This window comes from Pristiophorus japonicus, chromosome 15 (genome assembly GCF_044704955.1).
Source record: "Pristiophorus japonicus isolate sPriJap1 chromosome 15, sPriJap1.hap1, whole genome shotgun sequence".
Lineage (NCBI taxonomy): Eukaryota > Metazoa > Chordata > Chondrichthyes > Pristiophoridae > Pristiophorus > Pristiophorus japonicus.
In genome coordinates, this window is record NC_091991.1 from 16,169,767 (window position 1) to 16,195,391 (window position 25,625).

The window sequence follows — 25,625 nt, forward strand, 5'->3', positions numbered from 1 at the left end:
AACGGGCGAGGGCATCGCACAGCGCTATGTGCCAGTGCCCTTTCAAAGTGGTGAAAAAATTAATGCTGCCTGCTCATTATAATGACTGCAGCACTGATCTAAGTACTAAATATGCTGTTAATTGGCTAAGCACTGGGCAGGGGAGCCAATATCGGGTGCAGTCTACTGGCCAATAAAGTTTGGCCTAGGCTCTTTGCACTACTTTAAGTGAGGTGCTCATATTGTCATTGTGGACAGAGCGATGGCCCAACGGCCAAGGGAATGGGCAAATAAATTTTCAGATGCGGCACTGGAGGCCTTGGTCCTTGGGATACAAAGACGCCGTCAGGTCCTCTACCTGCAGGGTGACGTAGGAGGACTTCAAGGCTTAGCACCAGAAGACTGTAGAAGGAGATCGCTCAAGCCATCAGTGTGACGAGTGTTGACACCAGGACCTGGATTCAGTGCCCTTTCAGGACCTCACACGAGTGGTCAAGGTGAGTGAATGCAACTTCAAATGCCATATCCCACCATCTGTACCTCACAAGCCTCACAAACTGCTCAATGCAATACATCCTCATTACTCACCGACCAAAAATCTCTAACATACATCACTGCTATCTTACAATCATAGCTTCACTTCACCCTCACACACTTACCATTGCTGTAAGACTCACACCCACATCTCACAACTTGCACACACTGCCGACTATTCAACTATGGCAGGCACGTGACCTAAACATATTGCAGCACATTCACTGACACACTTCTCTTCCTCTAGCAGGCAAAGGTGGCGCACAACTGCCGGGAGCAGCAGCAGATGGGCGGAGAAGAAGCCAGACTTCAGAACCTGACGGAGCTGGAGGAAACAGTTGTCAACATAATTGGAGGGGCAGTCATAGAGTCTGTGGTGAGCAGGGAATTTGAAAGAATTGCTGATGATGACGGTGTGCTCACACCTAATCCTTCTTCTCACATCCCACTTCCCCCTCATCCCACAATCTCTTCTCACTTACATGCTTTTGATGGTGTATGCATGGATATCTTGCTTCCCTATTGCTCCCCTCACCACAACCTGACCTTTGTTCCTTTATCGTTTCAGGTATCCAAGAACTTCAAGCTGGCCAGCCAGTCCTCTGAGTGAAGGAGGAGGACAATGATAGAGAAGAAGACACACCAGCATGCATCTGCACATGCAGACACCAGCTTAGAAAATGGTACTGTACGTAGCTGTAGAGGGTAGTACAGAAGCAGGATCTTCACATGGTGAGTCAAGGGGCACGAATAGGTTGCAGCCAGGCCAGGGAAAAAAGTATCTCGGGTGCCAGCTCCCCAGAGGGAGAGTCCACGCATGAGGTCTGCTGCACAGGACTCAGATGATGACCTCGATGGGACGGCCTCAGAAGAAAGGTGAGGGGTATGCACACAGAAATGGTTGGTGCAATGGAAAGTCTGCCACAGAGCCTCTTGTCAGTGTCAAGGAGCATGGAGGAGTCTGGCTCCAACATTACACGGGGCTTTGCGCGGACCTTGGAGTGCAGGATTTCCTTGTGGACCCAGCCATGATGCTGCATGTGATGGTCGATGCTGCACACAGGCGGAAGCAACCCAATGTCTCAGAGCTGCAGTGGAAGATTAGACTGCTGTCATCATGGCTCGGTTTACAAGTGTGGAAAAAGGCTTGCAGGGTCCAATAACACTCCAACAATCTGTTCCCCAACAGATAATAATAATAACTTTTATTTATATAGTGTCTTTAACGTAGTAAAAAGTCCTAAAGCACTTCACATCAATTTTACAACACATTAGATATTGACCATTGAAGGAAAGAGAGAAAAAGCGTGAGAAGCAAGTGTAAAAAAAGGTTAAAGGCACGGGTCTGAGCGGCAGCCAAATTGCGCACACAGGCGAAAAAACTTTAAAAAAAGAAATTCAAATGATATTGTAAATACAATAAGGAGTGTACAATAGTAAAATCAGTATAATAAAGATAAATTATAATTTAACAAATGACATAATCTATACCATAATTATAAATTAAGTCAAAATTAGAAAATCAGCAATTGAATCAAATTAAATCAGAGGTTAACTTTCTTTACGATTCATTCCCTGTTCAGTGACTGAATTAATATGGAAGAACCAATCACTGTCCTCCATCCTTCTGATGTCATAATTTTATTACTTTTTATTTCTCATTTTGTCCTTTTGATAGGACCTGTAATAGCTCCAGATCAAGCTGCCTCCATTGTCAGGGAGACGCTGATGTTTAAATCTCCCTCCAGCTGCTCCAGGCTCGCGCTGCCTCCGTTGTCAGGGATTCACTGATGTTTAAATCTCCTTCCAGTTGCTCGAGGCCCGAGATGGCTAGGAATGCTGAGGCGCCGCCCCAGGGAAGTGGCAGTGTCTCCGTGGAACAAGAACCTGCTGTCATCTGTCAGGATGACAGCATTCCTAATCCCACCACTGCTATTCAGCCAGTGCTCTTGCTGCAGCTTGTCATCCAGCCAGCCCAGACTGCTGTTAACCATGCTGAGGTGGTGCAGTCTATAACTGAGGCCATGTCCAGAGATGCTCGAGGTCATCCTACAAGGCTATCTGCAGTCTCCCCCACTGAAAGTCAGCAGCCTTCCACCAACCATGCTGGGGGAGCACTTCGTAGGAGTACTAGAGTAGGAAAAGGTACACGAAAGACAGACGCTAAGGGAATGCACAAGGGTGATTAGTTGTTGTTGTTTTGATTTGTATGGATGTTTGATTTGTGGTGGTTCTCATTTCAGCTTTGTGCCCATGAGGTCGCTGTGATGTTCCATGACAGAGGGTTGTTAAGATGGGGAAGTGGTGCACTACTGAGATCTGGGGTTGCATTCACTGGAACCGGAGTCTGATGAGGCGCTCACGGACAGCCTGTCCGGAATGGAGTTCTGCTGTCTATCTCCTCCATTCCTCTTCCTTCTCCTCCTCTTCCTCCTCATCCTCCTCCTCCACCATCAGAGGTAGTCCCAGAACCCGAGATGGAACGGGCTGCACCTTCCTGGTGGCCAATTTGTGGAGCATACACAAAATGGGACACCCATTGGAGGATGTACTGGAGGGCTGCTCCCGAGCATTCAAGGCAGCAGAACCATAGTTTTAACACCTTCGCGGTCTGCTCAATTAGATTCCCTGTGGAAGCATGGCTGTCATTATATGAGTGCTGGCCACGAGTGGTGGGGTTGGGGAGGGGTGTATTCAGCTAAGTGTAGAGTGGATAGCCTTCGTTGCTGAGCAGCCACCCTCGGGTTTGATATGGTGGCTGGAAGATTGGTGCCACACTGATTGACACATGATGAAGGCATCATGACTGCTGTCAGGATACCAGGCATTCACGATCGCGATGCACTGCGCATTGTCGCATAACTGAACCTTAAGTGAGTGGTAGCCTTTGCGGTTACAGAACATCTCAGGCACACGCAAGCTAAGTGCAGTTGATGGTGCCCTGCACCATGGGAAAGCCCAATCTCCTGGCAAAGCTACATGTGCACTTCTCCTGCTTCTCTCTGTTGAAAAAAAATACAATAAAGTCCCTTCTCCTGGAGTAACAGAGCCTCTGTGACCTCCCAGACGCAGCGATGGATGACGAACTGGGGGATGTTAGCTATGTCACCTGCTCTAGACTGGAAAGATCCGGTGGCGAAAAAATTAAGGATCACGGTGACCTTGAAGGTCACTGTGAGAGTTGTCATCACCCTGCTCTGAGGCTGAAGGTCTGGTTGCAGGAAGTGGCAGGATTCTGTATTGCTATTGACAAATTTATTAGAGTTTTTTGACGATGTAACTAGCTGGGTAGATAAAGGGGAACCAGTGGTTGTAGTATATTTGGATTTCCAAAAGGCAATCTGTAAGGTGCCACATAAAAGGTTATTACACAAGATAAGCGATCATGGGATTGGAGGTAATGTGCATGAAGAGAGGATTGGTTAATGCACAAAAAACAGAGAGTAGGGATAAACGGGTCTTTTTCAGGTTGGCAGGCTATAACTAATAGGGTGCTGCAAAGACAAGGTCAGGACCATAAAAGGCGAGCGACGAGCAGCCCCTGGACAGCATGGTGGCCCCGAACTGCGAGGAAACACCAGCAGCAGGTCGGGTCATAAAAGCCGAGCGGCCCCTGGACAGCGTAGTGACCCTGACCTGTGAGGAAACACCAGTGGCACACTGGAACCATAAAAGGTGAGCAGCGAGCGCCCCCGAGACAGTGTGGCATCCCCGACCTGCGAGGAAACACCAGCGGCATGTCGGGGCTATAAAAGGCGAGTGGCCCCTGGACAACATGGCGACATACCACTTCAGCATACAGTGCGAGCTGGTGCAGGAGGGCAATGGCAGTTTAAAGGGCATCTGGTTTGGACGTCACCATAACCCTGGTCGGTGATTGGAGTGTGGGAAGGTACAGCAGGAGCGGCGAGGTCGGGGTGAAGGAGCGGTGAGAAATTGCAGTGCGATGTGATCGGGGCCCAGGAGAGGCATGAGTTTGGGACCCAGAAGAAGCGTGGGCCCAGGGGCAGCATGGGCCAGCCCACACTGTGATATGTGTGCAGCAGAGGAGCGGGAAGGTTGGGGTAGATGAGCAGTGAGAGATCGTGGCAGAGATGCGGCGAATGTTTGTGGCAGAGGAATGGCGAGAGATCGTGGAGGAGGTGCGGCAAATGAGGGTACGGGGTCCGGAGGAGCCCAGGGCCCAGGGGCAGCACGGGCCAGCCCACATTGCATATGTGGTCTGGCCCAGAGCTGGTCTGCAGTCGTCTTGGTTAACCCTTGCCATTGGACCAAGACCAAGCTCTGTCAAGTCTGTGTGGTGGCTGGTGTGCAATGTTAAAACAAATCCATGCACAGGCATCTTCCACCCTTCAATATGCAGTTCGGGACCTGGAATATTTGGTCCTTCATTGAACACATCCCTTTTTGCTGTGGAAGCAAGTCATCCTCGATTCAAGGGACCATCTAAGAAGAAGTTGTTGCAAGGATCAGTGCTGGGGCCTCAGCTATTTACAATCAATATTAATAACCTAGATGAAGGGACCAAGTGTAATGTATCCAAGTTTGCTGACAATAGAGTTAACATAGAAACATAGAAACAAAGAAAATAGGTGCAGGAGTAGGCCATTCGGCCCTTCTAGCCTCCACTGCCATTCAATGAGTTCATGGCTGAACATGCAACTTCAGTACCCCATTCTTGCTTTCTCGCCATGCCCCTTGATCCCCCTAGTAGTAAGGACCACATCTAACTCACTCTTGAATATATTCAGTGAGTTGGCCTCAACAACCCTCTATGGTAGAGAATTCCACAGGTTCACCACTCTCTGGGTGAAGAAGTTTCTCCTCATCTCGGTCCTAAATGGCTTACCCGTTATCCTTACACTGTGACCCCTGGTTCTGGACTTCCCCAACATTGGGAACATTCTTCCTGCATCTAACCTGTCTAAACCCATCAGAATTTTTAATGTTTCTATGAGGTCCCCTCTCATTCTTCTAAACTTCAGTGAATACAAGTCCAGTTGATCCAGTCTTTCTTGATAGGTCAGTCCCGCCATTCCGGGAATCAGTCTGGTGAACCTTCGCTGCACTCCCTCAATAGCATGAATGTCCTTCCTCAGGTTAGGAGACCAAAACTGTACACAATACTCCAGGTGTGGCCTCACCAAGGCCCTGTACAACTGTAGCAACACCTCCCTGCCCCTGTACTCAAATCCCCTCGCTATGAAGGCCAACATGCCATTTGCTTTCTTAACCGCCTGCTATACCTGCATGCCAACCTTCAATGACTGATGTACCATGACACCCAGGTCTCGTTGCACCTCCCCTTTTCCTAATGTGTCACCATTCAGATAATAGTCTGTCTCTCTGTTTTTACCACCAAAGTGGATAACCTCACATTTATCCACATTATACTTCATCTGCCATGCATTTGCCCACTCACCTAACCTATCCAAGTCGCTCTGCAGCCTCATAGCATCCTCCTCGCAGCTCACACTGCCACCCAACTTAGTGTCATCCGCAAATTTGGAGATACTACATTTAATCCCCTCATCTAAATCATTAATGTACAGTGTAAACAGCTGGGGCCCCAGCACAGAACCTTGCGGTACCCCACTAGTCACCGCCTGCCATTCTGAAAAGTACCCATTTACTCCTACTTTTTGCTTCCTGTCTGACAACCAGTTCTCAATCCATGTCAGCACACTACCCCCCAATCCCATGTGCTTTAACTTTGCACATTAATCTCTTGTGTGGGACCTTGTCGAAAGCCTTCTGAAAGTCCAAATATACCACATCAACTGGTTCTCCCTTGTCCACTCTACTGGAAACATCCTCAAAAAATTCCAGAAGATTTGTCAAGCATGATTTCCCTTTCACAAATCCATGCTGACTTGGACCTATCATGTCACCTCTTTTCAAATGCGCTGCTATGACATCCTTAATAGTTGATTCCATCATCTTACTCACTACCGATGTCAGGCTGACCGGTTATAATTCCCTGTTTTCTCTCTCCCTCCTTTTTTAAAAAATGGAGTTATATTGGCTACCCTCCACTCGATAGGAACTGATCCAGAGTCAATGGAATGTTGGAAAATGACTGTCAATGCATCCGCTATTTCCAAGGCTACCTCCTTAAGTACTCTGGGATGCAGTCCATCAGGCCCTGGGGATTTATCGGCCTTCAATCCCATCAATTTCCCCAACACAATTTCCCGACTAATAAGGATTTCCCTCAGTTCCTCCTCCTTACTAGACCCTCTGACCCCTTTTATATCCGGAAGGTTGTTAGTGTCCTCCTTAGTGAATACCGAACCAAAGTACTTGTTCAATTGGTCCGCCATTTCTTTGTTCCCCGTTATGACTTCCCCTGATTCTGACTGCAGGGGACCTACGTTTGTCTTTAGTAACCTTTTTCTCTTTACATATCTATAGAAATTTTTGCAATCCGCCTTAATGTTCCCTGCAAGCTTCTTCTCGTACTCCATTTTCCCTGCCCTAATCAAACCCTTTGTCCTCCTCTGCTGAGTTCTAAATTTCTCCCAGTCTCCGGGTTCGCTGCTATTTCTGGCCAATTTGTATGCCACTTCCTTGGCTTTAATACTATCCTGATTTCCCTTGATAGCCACGGTTGAGCCACCTTCCCTTTTTTATTTTTACGCCAGACAGGAATGTACAATTGTTGTAGTTCATCCATGCGGTCTCTAAATGTCTGCCATTGCCCATCCACAGTCAACCCCTTAAGTATCATTCGCCAATCTATCCTAGCCAATTCACACCTCATACCTTCAAAGTTACCCTTCTTTAAGTTCTGGACCATGGTCTCTGAATTAACTGTTTCATTCTCCATCCTAATGCAGAATTCCACCATATTATGGTCACTCTTCCCCAAGGGGCCACGCACAACGAGATTGCTAATTAATCCTCTCTCATTACAAAACACCCAGTCTAAGATGGCCTCCCCCCTAGTTGGTTCCTTGACATATTGGTCTAGAAAACCATCCCTTATGCACTCCAGGAAATCCTCCTCCACCGTATTGCTTCCAGTTTGGTTAGCCCAATCTATGTGCATATTAAAGTCACCCATTATAACTGCTGCACCCTTATTGCATGCACCCCTAATTTCCTGTTTGATGCCCTCCCCAACATCACTGCTACTGTTTGGAGGTCTTTACACAACTCCCACTCACGTTTTTTGCCCTTTGGTGTTCTGCAGCTCTACCCATATAGATTCCACATCATCCAAGCTAATGTCCTTCCTAACTATTGCATTAATCTCCTCTTTAACCAGCAATGTTACCCCACCTCCTTTTCCTTTTATTCTATCCTTCCTGAATGTTGAATACCTCTGGATGTTGAGTTCCCAGCCCTGATCATCCTGGAGCCATGTCTCCGTAATCCCAATCACATCATATTTGTTAACATCTATTTGTACAGTTAATTCATCCACCTTATTACGGAAATCCTTGCATTAAGACACAAAGCCTTCAGGCTTGTTTTTTTTAACACCCTTTGTCCTTTTAGAATTTTGCTGTACAGTGGCCCTTTTTGTTCTTTGCCTTGGGTTTCTCTGCCCTCCACTTTTCCTCATCTCCTTTCTGTCTTTTGCTTTTGTCTCCTTTTTGTTTCCCTCTGTCTCCCTGCATTGGTTCCCATCCCCCTGCCATATTAGTTTAACTCCTCCCCAACAGCACTAGCAAACACTCCCACTAGGACATTGGTTCTGGTCCTGCCCAGGTGCAGACCGTCCGGTTTGTACTGGTCCCACCTCCCCCAGAACCGGTTCCAATGCCCCAGGAATTTGAATCCCTCCCTGCTGCACCACTGCTCAAGCCACGTATTCAGCTGCGCTATCCTGCGATTCCTACTCTGACTAGCACGTGGCACTGGTAGCAATCCCGAGATTACTACTTTTGAGGTCCTACTTTTTAATTTAGCTCCTAGCTCCTTAAATTCATTTCGTAGGACCTCATCCCTTTTTTTACCTATGTCGTTGGTACCAATGTGCACCATGACAACTGGCTGTTCTCCCTCCCTTTTTAGAATGTCCTGCACCCGCTCCGAGACATCCTTGACCCTTGCACCAGGGAGGCAACATACCATCCTGGAGTCTCGGTTGCGGCCGCAGAAACGCCTATCTATTCCCCTTACAATTTGAATCCCCTATCACTATCGCTCTCCCACTCTTTTTCCTGCCCTCCTGTGCAGCAGAGCCAGCCACGGTGCCATGAACTTGGTTGTTGCTGCCCTCCCCTGATGAGTCATCCCCCTCAACAGTACTCAAAGCAGTGTATCTGTTTTGCAGGGGGATGACCACAGGGGACCCCTGCACTACCTTCCTTGCACTGCTCTTCCTGCTGGTCTTCCATTCCCTATCTGGCTGTGGACCCTTCACCTGCGATAAGACCAACTCACTACACGTGCTACTCACGTCATTCTCAGCATCGTGGATGCTCCAGAGTGAATCCACCCTCAGCTCCAACTCCGCAACGCGGTCCGTCAGAAGCTGGAGGCGGATGCACTTCCCGCACACGTAGTCATCAGGGAAACTTGAGTCGTCCCTGAGTTCCCACATGGTACAGGAGGAGCAAACACGTGACCGAGCTGTCCTGCCATGACTTAACCCTTAGATAGGCAACAACAATGTTAAAGTTTACTCACTGTTTTAGAAGAGAAAAAAGAAAAACTACTCACCAATCACCAGCCAATCACTTACCCCCTTGGCTGTGACGTCACCTTTCTGTTTCTTTCTACTTCTTTTTTGCCTTCTTCCTGTAGCTGCACAAGTACGCCTCACCAACGAACTCCCGACGCCTCTCGCCGACGCTGGGCCCCGGACTCCCTGCTGTGCCTTTTATAGGCCTCACCAACGAACTCCCGACGCCTCTCCATGCACCTCTCGCCGACGCTGGGCCCCGGACTCCCTGCTGTGCCTTTTATAGGCCTCACCAACAAACTCCCGACGCCTCTCCATGCACCTCTCGGTGACGCTGGGCCCCGGACTCCCTGTTGTGCCTTTTATAGGCCTCACCAACAAACTCCCGACGCCTCTCCATGCACCTCTCGCCGACGCTGGGCCCCGGACTCCCTGCTGTGCCTTTTATAGGACTCACCAACGAACTCCCGACGCCTCTCCACGCACCTCTCGCCGATGCTGGGCCCCGGACTCCCTGCTGTGCCTTTTATAGGCCTCACCAACGAACTCCCGACGCCTCTCCATGCACCTCTCGCCGAGTTAAGTGGGACTGTAAGCTGTGAGGAGAGTACAAAGCGTCTGCAAAGGGATATAGATAGATTAAGTGAGTGGGCAATTTGGTGGCAGATGGAGTATAATGTAGGGAAGTGTGAGGTTATTCACTTTGGTAGGAAGAATAGAAAAACAGAATATTTTTTAAAAGAAACTTTTAAATGTTGGTGTTCAGAGAGATTTGGGTGTCCTTCTGCAAGAAACACAGAAAGCTAGCATGCAGGTACAGCAAGCAATAAGGAAGGCAAATGGCATGTTGTCCTTTATTGCAAGGGAGTTGGAGTACAAGAGTAAGGAAATCGTGCTACAATTGTACAGGGTCTTGGTGAGACCACACCTGGGGTACTGTGCACAGTTTTGGTCTCCTTATTTACAACAGAGGTTCACTAGATTGATTCCTGGGATGAGAGGGCTGTCTTATGATGAGAGATTGTGTAGAATGGGCCTATACTCTCTGGAGTGTAGAAGAATGAGAGGTGACCTCATTGAAACATACAAGATTCTGAGATTGACAGGGTAGATGCTGAGAGGTTGTTTCCCCTGACTGGAGTGTCTAGAACTTGGGGGCACAGTCTCAGGATAAAGGGTAGGCCATTTACGACAGAGATGAGGAGGAATTTCTTCACTCAGAGGGTTGTGAATCTTTGGAATTCTCTGCCCCAGAAGGCTGTGGATGCTGAGTTCAAGGCTAAGATAGATAGATATTTAGAGTCTAGGGGAATCAAGGGATATGGGGATCAGGTGGGAAAGTGGAGTTGAGGTTGATGATCAGCCATGATCTTACTGAATGGCGGAGCAGGCTCAAGGGGACATGTGGCCTACTCCTGCTCCTATTTCTTATGTTCTTATGTCACCTCCTTTGGTGGTCACAGAACTCTGGTATAGATAGGCGATGTGCTCACTGAAGACCCTAAGGTTTCCTGCTGAAAGTTCTCCTGCCCCATCTCCTCCATCCTATGTGAGCATCTTGTCCTCTTCTTCGCTGCCTCCACTCCATCTCCAAAGAGGAGGCAGTAGAGAAATTAGATAGGATAAAAATAGATAAAGAGGAGGTTCTTAAAAGATTAGCAGTCCTGAAAGTAAAAAAGTCACCCTGTCCGGATGCAATGCATCCTAGGTTGCTGAGGGATGTAAGGATGGAAATTACAGAGGCTCTGACCATAATTTTCTAATCCTCCTTAGATATGAGAGTGATGCCAGAGGATTGCAAATATTACATCCCTGTTCAAAAAAGGGAGAAGGATAAACTCAGCAACTACAGTGGTGGGGAACATTTAGAGACAATAATATGGGACAAAATTAATTGGCACTCGGAAAAATATTAATAAATGAAGCACTGATTCGTTAAAGACAAATTGCATTTGACTAACTTGGTTGAGTTCTTTGATGAAGTGCTTTGAAAGGGTTGATGAGAGCAGTGCAGTTGATGTGTATATGAACTTTTAAAAGGTATTTGATAAAGTAACACGTATCAGACTTGTTCGCAAAATTAATGCTCTGGGGATTAAAGGGATAGTGGCAGCATGGATACAAATTTCGCTAAGGCGCAGAAAACAGGAGTAGTGGTAAACAGTTGTTTTTAAGATAGGATGGAAGTGTGCAGTGGTGTCCCACAGGGGTTGATGTTGGGAACACTTTTAAAAAATATATATATTAATGACCTGGACTTGGGTATAGAGCATAATTTCAAAGCTTGCAGATGACACGAATGTCGGAAATGTAGTAAACAGTGAGGAGGATAGTGTTATGTCTTGAATAAAGAATCTGACCAGATACTGTGTGCTCAAAGTAATGTGTGACTGTAGTCCTTCATTAAAGGTCTCCGTAGTGCCTCTCCAGCCTGTGAGGCCTCCTCATATACCGGTGCTCCCAAGGGATTGTGGGATCCCTTGGGACTCCAGGGGATGAGCCCTCTGGTGGTTAAGCAAGGTATTTACAGGTTTACATATATAACAGATATAAACAGACTTTGGAAGAACATAGACAGATGGTGAAATGGGCAGCCACATGGCAGATGAAATTTAATCCAGAGAAGTGTGAAATGATTCATTTTGGTAGGAGGAATGAGTAGAGGCAATATAAACTAAATGGTACAATTTTTTTTATTTGTTTAGGGATGTGGACGTCGCTGGCAAGGCCAGCATTTATTGCCCATCCCTAATTGCCCTTGAGATGGTGGTGGTGAGCCGCTTTCTTGAACCACTGCAGACTTTGTGGTGAAGGGTTGTGAGGACGGAGTTCCAGGATTTTGACTCAGCACCGATAAAGGAACAGCGATATATATCCAAGTCAAGATTGGAGGGGAACTTGCAGATGATGGTGCTCCCATGAGCCAGTTGCCCTTGTCCTTCTAGGTGGTAGATGTCACGGGTTTGGGAGGTGCTGCCGAAGAAGCTGTAACGAGTTGCTGCAGTGCATCTTGTCGATGGTACACACTGCAGCCATGGTGCGACGGTGGTGGAGGGAGTGAATGTTGAAGATGGTGAATGGGGTGCCAATCAAGTGGGCTGCTTTGTCCTAGATGGTGTCGAGCTTCTTGACTGTTGTTGGAGCTGCACTCATCCAGGCAAGTGGAGAGTATTACATCACACTCCTGACTTGTGCCTTGTAGTTGGTGGGAAGGCTTTGGGAAGTCAGAAGGTGAGACACTCGCCACAGAATACCCAACCTCTGACCCGCTCTTGATGCCACAGTATTTATGTGGCTGGTCCAGTTAAGTTTCTGGTCAATGATGGCCTCCAGGATGTTGATGGTGGCGGATTTGGCGATTATAATGCCATTGAATATCAAGGGAAGGTGGTTAGAATCTCACTTGTTGGAGATGGTCATGGTCTGGCACTTGTGTGGCGAGAATGTTACTTGCCACTTATCAGCCCAAGCCTGAATGCTGTCTAGGTCTTGCTGCATGCGGGTATGGACTACTTCATTATCTGAGTAGTTGCAAATGGAACTGAACACTGTGCAATCATCAGCGAACATCCCCACTTCTGACATTATGATGGAGGGAAGGTCATTGATGAAACAGCTGAAGATGGTTGGGCCTGGGACACTGTCCTGAGGAACTAAAAGAGGTGCAGAAATTGAAAGACTTAGGGGTGTAGGTACACAAGTCTTTGAAGGTGGCAGGATAAGTTAAGAAGGCTGTTAAAAAGGCATACAGGATGCTTGGCTTTATAAATAGAGGCATTAAATTACAAAGAGACATTGATAGAATAAGTGGATGGGCAAAACTGTAGCAGATGGATTTCAATGCAAGTGAGAAATCATCCATTTTATTCCAAAAAATGATCGATCACAGTACTTTTTAAATGGTGAAAAACTAGGAATAGTGGAGGTCCAAAGAGATTTAGCGATCCATGTACACTAAAATGTTATTGTTAGGTACAAAAAAAAGCGAAGGACAAGGGCAACAGCCTTCATAATTAGAGGGCTAGAATATAAAGGGGAGGAAGTTTTGCTCCAGCTATAAAGAGCTCTTGTTAGACCTCATTTGTGTACAGTTTTAGGCACTACACCTTAGAAAGGATAAATTTGGCCTTAGAAGGAGTGCAGGGCTGATTCACCAGGATGTTACCAGTGTTTCAAGGATTAGATTATCAGGAGAGATTACATCAACTAGGCTAGTCTTCCTTGGAATGTAGGAGGTTTAGGGGTGATTTCACTGAGGTTTTTGAAAGGAATTAATAGAGTAGATAGAGAGAAACTTTTTCCACTGGTGTCGGAGTTTAGGACAAGGGGACATAACCTTAAAATCCAAGCCATGCAATTCATGAGAGAAGTTCAGAAACATTTCTACACGGTGTGGTGGAAGTGTGGAACTTCCTCCCACAAAAAGCAATATATTCTTGCTCAATTGATCATTTTAAATCTGAGGTTATTCCAAGGTTATTATACTGAAATATTACAATTAAAAATTACACATTTCCAATAGTTTTTTTTCCACAGACAAAAAACCCTATTAGGTGTTCTGGGCAATATTGTGGTGAAATCCCGATTTTAATATTACATCTCTTTTACTACTGGAGGGCCACTATTATGTTTCCTGATGCAACATATGGCTTTACTGTCGTCAGTCTGTGCTACAAAACTATGCCTCTCTGATAAAGTGCAACATTCCCACTGACACCTGGGAGTCCCTGGCCAAAGGCCACCCTAAGTGGAGGAAGTGCATCCGGAAGGGCGCTGAGCACCTTGAGCCTCGTCGTCAAGAGCATGCAGAAATTAAGCGCAGGCAGCGGAAAGAGCATGCGGCAATCTAGTCCCACCCACTCCTTCCCTCAACGACTGTTTGTCCCACCTGTGACAAAGACTGTGGTTCTTGTATTGGACTGTACAGCCACCTAAGAATTCATGCTAAGAGTGGAAGTAAGTCTTCCTCGATTCCGAGGGACTGCCTATGATGGTGTATAAGGGACTGTTGTTTCGAAATAAGTCAAAGCAAAGTTTCTCTGTATTTGAAATCATTTAATTTTTGTTATTAATTAGCAAAGTTTTATATTGAGAAGAGGATGAATTAGAATTTATGAGCATTAATAAATCATATAATAAAGAAACTGGTGCAGTAGCCTAGTAGTTATGGCATTGGATTAGAAACCCTGAGATTGTGACTTTAAATCCTACCACACCAAGTTGTGAAACTGCATTCAATAAATCTAGTCATTTGTGGGTTGGCCAAGAAAGCTGTTGGACTGTACATGAATGTCCTCTAGGGAAAGCAACGTGTCACACCAACCCAGTCTGAACTACACAGGACTCCTACCCACATTTACGGATGTCAGTGTTGCCCAAAACCTAAGAATAAGTAAAACATGTTGCATATTGAGAATAAAGGCATTTCTAAATCAATCATACAAAAAAAATTAACAGCTAGCTCATTGCAGACAACCATTTGTTATTCACTTGAGTCAAAATGAAGGTACATTGTAATTTGTAATATTTGCAGTGAAAAATGGCCCAGAATTTGCAGTCCCAATTACATTGTGTGCTTAGTGCACGCCGTCATAAGCCTTCTGAAAGGCCCCACAAGTTTCTGGTTTCCGCATGTGCTGTGCATGTGCGAAAACTCAGAAATTGCGATCTGTCAAAATCTACTGAACTGACTAAAAAATCACTTTCGCTGGCGCAGAGTTGGGCTATTTGCCCAACTACTGCCCAGAAAATGACCACAAAACACTTACATCTGGTAAAAGCAGGCATAGGTCCTGCTTTCACCAGTGTAAGGGTTAACAGAAATTTTAAATTAAAAATTTAAATTCAAAAGTGATGCACAATCACTTAAAATTCGTTTATGCAAATTTTGGCTCAGAATAAAATGTTTTAAATTGTTTTTCAAAAAATGTAATTGTTGTTGTATTTGCTGTATTGAAGGGACTTTTAATTAAATTTGAAAATGAGCACATTTATTTTTATTAGAGTTGTCTAAATTGTTTAATTATTTTGGGCATTCCATTGCATATCATTAGGGGATTCCATTCGGAAATGACCGTAATGGAATCCTCCTTTGTGATTGGAGGTTCTGGCCCATGTGATCCCAGGGACGTTTCCGAACCGCCCGCGTCCCTGAAATCCACGGGCCTTTGCACAGGCGTACTGCTGGAGGCCCAGGACCCGAACTCTCCGTAGCTGTAGAACTAAGAGGAAGTTCAGAAATATTTTGCAGGTCAGAGGATTACTCTGGAGGTACGCCTCCGACCGCAAATTCAGGGCCAATAGCTTAATAATAATGCTGAAAAAAGTAATAAGTAAAAAGGTCAATCAGTAGAAGGCAAGATCTGTCATAATGAAGTAATTGAGGCTATATTTGAGTCATAAGATGGCATCTGTATTCTATGTTGCACCTAACTACATAAAATCAAATACAATCAATGAATTACTACAAAATATTACAATTATTTTCAGTTTGAGTTATACATTCTGCTAATGATCTTACAATATTTGTTTTAATCAAATAATGGATAGTTTTCATAGGGTAAAACACCAGTATTTTCAATATAGTAAGTGCTGTTTAAGATTACAACATGACTGAAGATGAAATCACAGCTCCTATGAAAACACTGAAGAAAATTAATTTTATTAGTTGCTCCATTGCAAATCCAGTGATGCTCACTCCCCGTGTGTTTCAATTTGATGCATTTAATAGCTGCACAGTTCATTGTTTCTCATTAAAAATGTGCCTGCTGTCAGTCTCACTATTTTGTCTAATACCTTACATAGAGTATTTTAAAAGTGTAGTACTATTACAGTGAGCTTTTTAAACGGTTGTAAGAATGTAATTTTTTGAGTATGTTCATTGGATATTATCCACAATGAAATGCTCTTAGTCTTATCAATAACCCAATTAAGCATTTTATATAATTAACATCTGTTACTAATTTATCCGAGTGCATCAGGGATGATCAATGAGACAGTAGTTAGCTTCACTTTCATTTAGGAATTTAATTGTCAATCATAACGAAGACTGATATTTTATACTCAATTAAAAAATTCAAACACTGAATTTAAAGGGGTACTGCCACAATGAATAAAGTGTTTGGCAAATCTCTTTTATTCACTATGACTTTTTCCTCTCTTGTTTTCTCCTAAAGGCATTGCTGGAGTATTGGTGCTGGAATTCCGATGTCCCGGGTCCGTACGTAGTTTCGACAGACCCGGGAAAGCATCAGAAAAGCCGGTTTTCAGCGCGCAATGCGCATGCGTTGAAAACCGGCTTTTCCGATCTGTCAAGTTTCTAACAGATTGGGAGCGAGGACATTTGCAGGGCAAGATTTCCGATATTTACGGATATCTTGCCCAGCAAATGTCCTTAAAAATCTTGCGCCTGAAAAAGCACGCATATAGCCTACTTTTACAGGTGCAAGTGTTTAAAAATACACAAAAACATTTTAAAATAAAGTTATAAAAACATATTTTATTGTTAAAAACCCTCCCCACTATAGTAAGTTTAATGTTAACCATAATTTTAAAAACTTTTTTAAAAATCGGGAAAATATTTTATTTTTATAAGACATAATGACTTTCATTTCAATTAATTTTAAATATGTGTGGTCTATTTTTTACTTTTTATTATTTTGTGTCATTGCTTTTGTTCCCATTAATAGCACTGATAACTCATAGTTACGCGAGTCTCAGTGCTATTAATGGGAACCTGTGAAATACTTACCCAATTGGCTGAGCAGTCACACATGACTGCATCTTCTGGGTCAGGACCCTCTGCACGGGAGCGCACTTCGCAGCGCGGGAGGAGAAGGCCTCCCCATTGGAAATCAGGGCGCCTCCTAGACCAGCAGGTAAATTCGTAAAAAATATCCAGCGTGGAGGCAATTGCCCGCGGGAAGACCCCCAGAGGAATTTCTGGGCCATTATTCCACAAATGCCACTTACCATATGTCACCCTGCTCAAGTGTAACCTTTTTAAGTGAGGTATCAAACCTGGGGAAGGGGCATTAAGTCAAGCCTAACCTGCCTTCAACCTGTATTTATAAATTGTACAATTCCAGCAAGGGTTGATGGAATTAATAATAGCCCAGATGTTGCGGTCAGCAGTGAACAAACGGCATTCACCGTTCATTACACTTACAGCTCCCCACAGACTTCTTGTGGGCTTTTGAGTGGCAACTTACCATCATTAGGCATCTGAAACAGCGCGGCACCCTCTACCGGGGATCTGGGACTGTGTGAACAGCGTGATTCCTCAACCAGATTGAAGAAACGTCACTAAGTCACGCAGAGTCTAGACCAGGGACACCACTTCAGGTCGGGAGGATAAAGAGCTGGAGCATACCACTACAGCTTCCAGTGCGAGTCGTCCCAAGTGTGTGACGACTTTGAGGGCGACTGAGTGATGTCATCAAGGCCCAGGTCGCTGGTTAGAGCGTGGGCTGGAACATCAGCAGGGTCCAGGCACAGCGGGAAGATCGTAGCGGAGTTGCGGCAAATGAAGGTATGGGGCCCAGAAGAGCCGAGGGCCCAAGTGCAGCATGGGCCAGCCCACACTGCGATTTGTGTACGCACTAGGTCCATGCGGCAGAGCAGGTCTCCAGTCGTCTTGGTTTACCCTTGCCACTGGATAAAGGCCGTGTGGTGGCTGATGTGCAACAGTCACCACACGTTAAAAAAAAATCCACGCACAGGCATCTTCCACCCCTGGAGTTCAGGACTGAAATATCGGGTCCTTCATTGAAGCATCTATGAACTCATCTCTTTTGGTGTGGAAGCAAGTCATCCTTGTTCGAGGGACCGCCTATGATGATGATGAGACCAGGAAGTACAAGTTAGAATATTTAATTCAATGTAATGAAAGCAAAATAAAAAGAGGGAAAGAAAAATAGGATTAAGAGAGAGAGATGAGACAGATTTAAAAAAAAAAATTTCCATCAGTAATTAAAATCTGAAGGAATGAGACTCCACACGTAAAAGTTAATTTTCAATGCCAGAGAGGTTGTTTGGCAGTAATTAAAACTTATCACGTCATTAAAAATTCACTTACACTTGAATGGACAAGTCCTAACCTTTTATGACATGATTAATGGATAGCTAGTGGATAAGTACTGCAAATTCATTCCCTTCAATGTGTTTCAATGCCAAGTCTATTGGCGAGGTACTGGTGTAGTGAAGCTTGTGGAGGAGCAGGGTAAATCAAATGCAACCTCCTAATTTCCACATTTTGCTGTGCATGTGTGAATGCCAGAAGTTGCTGTGTGATTTATTCCATAATAATGGTGAGTGGTGGCAGCCTCACTGCAATTGTCACCACAAAATCTGGACCCATGAGTTACAATGGTAGAGGGTTTTCCTCCCTAATCTAGGTTAGGGATGAAAAAGATGCAGAAGAAACATGTAATTGCAATCATAAAAACAATTTAAATGACAGGTTGTTGCATTTTAACATAAATTACACAAATGTAGCATTAATATTCCAGGAACTTCATAACCAAACATGCAATCTGTCTCATGTAGCAATGCACTGCTGATTGACTTATGTGATGAACATTATCAGAGTACACCTGAAAGTATCCAGATGCATAAAGGTTAAGTGTTGTTGTCACATTCACAGTCACAGACAAGATAGTATCTCGAGTGGAAAGTGACTGCAAGTCAGGTTCCAACAGCTGGCACATCGCTGTCATGACCTCTGGGGAAACAAAGCCTCGCAGACACAGCGATAGTAAAAATCCAGATAGGACCTTTGTGGTCTGTAGACGCTGTGGCATGGATACTTGCATGTGTGCATGCTGCCACACTCTCCTGGCTTCCATCCTTTCTTCCTTCATGTCCTCCTCCTCAAAGCACAAGAACAATCCCTAGAGGGCAATCCTTTCTTTCACTATGTTTTCAAAGTAGTGGTAATGACTCCCAACTAAAACAGTGTTGCAGAACCACTCTCCGAGGTGACGTTCACTTTCCTCATCTCCAACCACCGGTGAGGTACCTTTCAGGTTCAGCACTGCCATCTTTATAGCAGCAGTGATTTGTTGGGGCAGTGAGTGGACAGAAACAAAGGAAAACCTTGCAAACCAACTTCCAGTTTGAGTTCTAAAACAGTCATTTGGCCCCTTATTAGCATATTCAAGGGGCCTAACACCCATTTTAGGCAGTTGCCAGAGACACCCCTGCAGTGCCTAAATCAATTGGATGTGTTTTCAATGTTGTTTGGGTGCAGGAGGTTGCCCGTTTAAATTGAACCTCTTTGCTCCCAATTACCGCCCGGAAAATGTGGGTCCAATTTCACTCCTACTGATTTCCAAATCACAGCTATACTGCTCGTGGGAATCATAGAATCTTACGACATAGAAAGAGGCCATTCAGCCCATCGTGTCTGTGCTGGCTCTTGGAAAGAATTGTCTAATTTAGTCCTACAACTCAGTTTTTTCAAACATAACCCACAATTAGCCCTCTTCAAATATATACCTTTTGAAAGCTCCCATGAAATCTTTCAGGTAGAGCATTCCAGATCTTAACAACCGTCTGTTTAAAAAATAATTCTCATTTCCCCTCTTGTTCTTTTGCCAATGATTTTAAATCTATGATCTAATGTTACCAACCCACTTACGAGAGGAAACAGTGTCTCCCCATTTGCTCTATCGACACCCCTCATAATTGTAAATTCCTCTACTAGGTCTCCCCTTCACCTTCTCTGCTCTAAGGAGAACAATCACAGCTTTTCCAATCTCTCCACATAACTGAACTTCCTCATCCCTGGTATCATCCTGATAAGCCTCCTCTGTACCCTCTCCAAGGCGTTAACAGCCTTCCTAAAGTGTGGTGCCCAGAATTGTGCACCATACTCTAGCTGAGGCTTAACGGTTTGTAACGGTTTAGCATGATTTCCTTGTTTTGTATTCAATGCCCCTATTTCCTACATTTACAACAGTGATTACACTCCAAAAGTACTTCATTGGCTGTGAAGGGCTTTGAGACGTCTGGTAGTCATGAAAGGTGCTGTATAAATCCAAGTCTTTCTTTCTTTCTATTGACAAAGCCAAGTATCCCATATGCTTTCCTAACCATCTCATCTTACCCTGCCACCTTCAAAGATTTGTGAATATTCATCCCCAGGTCCCTCTGCTCTTGAATCCACCTCAAAATAATACCATTAAGATTATATAACTTCTTCATGTAGTTCCTCCCAAAGTGCATCACTTCACACTTATCTGAATTAAATTGCATCTGCCATGGAATATTTGCCCATTTCACCAGTCTGTCTATGTCCTCCTGAAGTCTGCTCACTATTTACAACATTGCCAAGTTTTGTATCATCCTCAAACTTTGATATTGTTCTCCCTATACCCAAGTCCATGTCAATTATACATAATAAGAAATGCAATGGTCCTAATACCAACCCCTGGGGGACCCCACTACATACTTCTCTCCAGTCAGAAAAACATCTATTCACCACTACTCTCTGCCTCCTATCCCTTACCCAATTACTGTCCTTTTAATACCATATGTTTCTATTTTCTGAATAAGACTCTTATGTGGTACTTTATCAAATGCCTTTTGAAAGTCCATATGTGCAACACCTACTGCACTACCTTCATCAACCCTCTCTGTTATTTCATCAAAGAACACAATCGGTTTAGTCAGGCATGATTTGCCTTTAACAAATCTGTGTTGGTTGTCTCTTATTAACCTATACTTCTCCAAGTGAAAATTAATTTTGTCCTTAACAATGGTCTCTAGTAGTTTTCCTACCACTGACGTTAGACTGATTGGAAGTGTAAAGCAATTTCCACACAAAGGGGTGATATCTGATAAAGAGTATTTCTTTCATATCCTTCTAGAAGTCCGCTACAGAGAGATATTGACAGAAACTTTATAACATATAATCTGCCCACTCACTTAGACATGGAATAGTCTATAGCAAAATGGATGACCTGACCAGCAGGGGGAATATAATTTTAATTTTAAAATACATGTATTTCTGAGAAGCATGTATTTTTTTTTTAATGCAGTTAGTATATAAATATCCTCCAGGGAAAATTAAATGAAAAACATTTTTCAACCTTTTTTTTCAAATATTAACCAAAGCAGTTTTTATTAATGGTCTTCCACATATTGTCTGTAATTAATTACCTGTACTTTGCTTCAGTAAAGTATCCTTTCATTATGATGTGCCAGAATTGCTTCAGCAGAAGACAGTCAAAATTAGCTTCAAGTAGGTGGAGAACAAATAAACAAAACTGAATCTAGTATATTACTGTGAAACATTCAAATGAATCAAAGTAATTTAGATCTGCCACATTAGTTAACCATTATTCATGATTAACTGCTAGCATAGGAATTATCCCTCAGCTGTCACTCCTAAATCTTCAAACCTTCATTTCAAGTAGTCCTCTATATATTAAATTGACAAGATACAGCGCTCTTTACAATCTGAGGATAACATTTTACTGTAATAAATAAGAAACATTAAGCATAGCTTCCTTAGCCAAATTTTATTTTTATAAATGACCAGGCATTAAATACTTGTCGAATTGTTAGGATTTGAATTTAATTTATAGATATTAAGTATCATTATTTAAAAGGGCAGCCTCTCATGTACTATAAAAGATTTTCTGGATGCAAAATAGAAAAGTTCCACCTTAAAAAGTCAATGAGTATTTTCAATCTAGCTTGCCTGTCGTTTTCTATGTGACTTTGGCATCACCTCCTCTTAGAGCAAAGCTTAATTTTAATTGCTTTGATCAAGTGCTCACTCGGGATCAAAGCTCAGAATAGTTGCAGTGATTACATGCAGTTTAGCAAAGGTAGCTAAATAAATGCTACATGTGCTCAAAATCGTAACACTTCTCCAATAAACAAAGATTTCCTAAAAATTGTAAGAACTATTCTCAAGGCATGTTTCATTTGAAGCATGTACACAAGTTCTGAGAAATTAAATAGCAGACCCTATGCAGCTTCATACAAGATTCTCAAAACATTTTCCCCAAACATTATTGAAGTCAAAATATTTGACAATTTTACGATCCAACTATAAAACAGGAAGCAAAATTCACAAAATGGACAACAGAAGTGATGCAGCAGAAATATTCTGCAAAACCAAATGAAGTTTCTACAGGTACACAATTTAATTTATGGCTACAAGGAAAATGTCTGTTCAAATGTTAACGCTTTCCATTATTTGTATTGATCAATCTCTCTATCACAGTTATACATCAATGAAGCCAAAATTGTCATGCACTTTTTAATCCTTCAAAAATGTAAATCTTTCAATCTGAATAGTTATAAAGCTAAATCTTTCATATAATACAAGTAAAAAAGCTTCACTCTATAATAAATATACAGCACTGAATTAAAATAGTTAGCCCTCTGGAGAAGTACATCTGATATAATTTTCTTAATTTTATATTGTTTTAACTATTCCTGTAGAGATGATTAATTAAGGTTGCAACATCTTGTAACTTTCTGATTGCACTTACCTGAAAAGTATAAAATCGTGTTCCATTAGGTGGATGAACCTTAACAGAGTCAGTCCCCGTGCTCATGTCAGAAAAAATCATTATTGGAAGCAACAGTAATATAATCCACAAGTATACACAAATGTAAAGCTATACATAGAGCTCAGCTCATTACTAAATCCTTTTTTGTATGATGGATAGCTACTGTACAAATGATTTTGCTTTTTCTTGACTATTGTTTTCCGTGGCAGCAGTTAATGTCAACAGCATGTTCGCACAACTGTGGGTTTGATCCAAAGATAACCACTCTTTGCGCTTTCTATAACAGTCACTTGAATTGAAAACTCAATGTTAAAAAAAAGCTGTTGAAATTACTGAGATCATCTGTGAATAGAGCTCATGCGGACACTGTGTTGTGGACCTGCCCATCTGCTCCCAACAATAATCACCTGCTTCCATCACAGCCTAGTGATTATGCTCAGCATCAGAATTCAGCTAACCAATAATGTTCTGTCTGTGTTCACACAGACATGTACAATGTAAGACAGAGGACCTCTTCTGACTAACTAGGAATCTGTCTTTTATTTTGCCAGTTTATCAGCTGCTTTTGCATCCATATCGAAAAAATGTTTAACTATTAACCAAATTGAGAGAAGTTGCAGTTTTGAAACATGATTCAAAGAATGTGATTGTACCTACATTAATGAAATATTTGGAAAAGCATAATTCAATCAAGCAGAGCCAGCATGATTTTATGAACGGGAAACCATGTTTGACAAATTTGCTGTTCTTTGAGGATGTATCGAACAGGGTGGATAAGGGGCAACCAGTGGATATGGTGCATTTGGATTTCAAGAAGGCATTCGATAAGGTGCCACATAAAAGGATACTGCACAATATAAAAGAGTAATATATTAGCATGGATAGAAGATTGGCTAACGAACAGAAAACAGAGTCGGGATAAATGGGTCATTTTCCAGTTGGCAAACAGTGCCGGGTGCCATAGGGATCGGTGCTAGGTCCTCAACTATTTACAATCTATATTAATGACTTGGATGAAGGGACCGAGCGTAATGTAGCCAAGTTTGCTGATGATACAAAGATGAGTGGGAAAGCAAACTCTGAGGAGGACACAAAACATCTGCAGAGGGATATAGACAGGCTAAGTGAGTGGGCAAAAATCTGACAGATGGAGTATAATGTGGGAAAATGTGAGGTTATCCACTTTGGCAGTAAAAATAAGAAAAGCAAATTACAATTTAAATGGAGAAAAATTGCAAAGTGCCGCAGTACAGAGGGACCAGGGGGTCCTTGTGCATGAAACACAAAACGTTAATATGCAGGTACAGCAAGTAATCAGGAAGGCAAATGGAATGTTAGCCTTTATTGCAAGGGGGATAGAGTATAAAAGCAGAGAAGTCCTGCTACAACTGTATAGGGTATTGGTAAGGCCACACCTAGAGTACTGCATACAGTTTTGGTCTCCGTATTTAAGGAAGGATATACTTGCATTGGGGGCTGTTCAGTGAAGGTTCACTTGGTTGATTCCAGAGATGAGGGGGTTGACTTATGAAGATAGGTTGAGTAGGTTGGGCCTATACACACTGGAGTTCAGAAGAATGAGAGGTGATTTTATCGAAACATAAAACATAATGAGGGGGCTCAACAAGGTGGATGCAGAAAGGATATTTCCACTCATGGAGAAACTAAAACTAGGGGACATAGTCTTAGAATAAGGGACCACGTATTTAAACTGAGATGGAGGAGGAATTTCTTCTCTGAGGGTTGCAAATCTGTGGAATTCTCTGCCCCAGAGAGCTGTGGAGACTGGGTCTTTGAATATATTTAAGGTGGAGTTCCAGATTTTTGAGCAATATGGGAGTAAAGGGTTATGAGTTGTGGGCAGGGAAGTGGAACTGAGTCCATGATCAGATCAGCCATGATCTTATTGAATGACGGAGCAGGCTTAATGGGCCAAATGGTCTAATCCTGCTCCTATTTCTGATGTTCTTATGTTCTTATTATCAGTCTAACATGATGTGATTTTAGTAATGGTCTTTTAATGGTTCTGAAACAGCTATTTGTCGAACTTAACAGGCATAAATGTTGAATACTTTGTTAATCCAGCTGTGGATTTGAGGTTTCCTTGAAAATGTTAATTTTTCTACTGACGTGAGACCCTCAAGTAGGATCATGCTCCCTGCTCTGGTGACTTCAATTCTAGGAGTGTCCCAAAGCATCCAAGAAAAGCTCCATACTGAACATCAGCAGGATAACTTTAGATTGTTTTGAGGACCCTCCAATCACAGGAAACGCATCACAAGCGGGGAGCTCCGCATTCCATCCTTTAGCATGTTTCCATGAGTAGGCAGCATAAAGTGGCCCTAAATCTGATTTGAAATCATGTTTCCCCTTTCCTGTCCCAATTATTTGTTAAGGAGCCACTCCTAGGTTCTTCTTGTAATTGACTTCATGACATTGACCTAGCAAGGAGTGAGATACTATTTGTGCTGTCCTTACCACTTTCCAAAATTTAAGGTGTGAGTACCATTCGCTTCCATAAAAGGAAAGCACTTTGAATAAAATAGACAATTTATCTTGTGCTCTCACTGGGGAGCAGCACCCACAGGAAACCCACCATGAATGGATAGCCTTTGATTTTCCACTCAAACAAAAATAATCATTATAAAAAGAATCACAGGTTATGTGCCTGAAATTTCCTGGAATGCACCCTCTAAGAGCACCACTCCCTGCTGGGAGCACAAAATCAGTTGTAACAAATACTCCCGTAGATTCCACTTCCTCTTTAAGGATTTATGGATAAAACACTGTACAGATACAGAGAAATATTGATGAGGATATAGCAAGTAAGTTGTACAAATGATGTTATATATGCCATAGTTGGAAAGAATCTGTACTGCAAGAAAGATTTTCTATGGGCCCAATCACAATAGCCCTGAATTTCCCCCGACCTTCTGCCACTGCACCGC

The 25,625-nt window shown here is 43.3% G+C and overlaps 2 protein-coding genes across 8 annotated transcripts in view; one reads left to right on the top strand and one right to left on the bottom strand.

Moving 5' to 3' along the window:
- Nucleotides 1-25,625, bottom strand: part of ppfia2 (PTPRF interacting protein alpha 2) — a 639,866-nt gene that overhangs the window by 482,172 nt on the left and 132,069 nt on the right. The gene's annotated exons all lie outside the window — the stretch shown is intronic.
- The window catches only part of LOC139280622 (endogenous retrovirus group PABLB member 1 Env polyprotein-like), a 45,009-nt gene continuing 36,324 nt past the window's right edge, over nt 16,941-25,625 (top strand). The window contains exon 1 of one of the 2 annotated variants that reach the window (XR_011596727.1): nt 16,941-17,025. The gene's annotated coding sequence lies outside the window, so the exon portion shown is untranslated. The remainder of the gene's footprint in view (nt 17,026-25,625) is intronic. The other variant, XM_070900191.1, reaches the window with a different exon arrangement.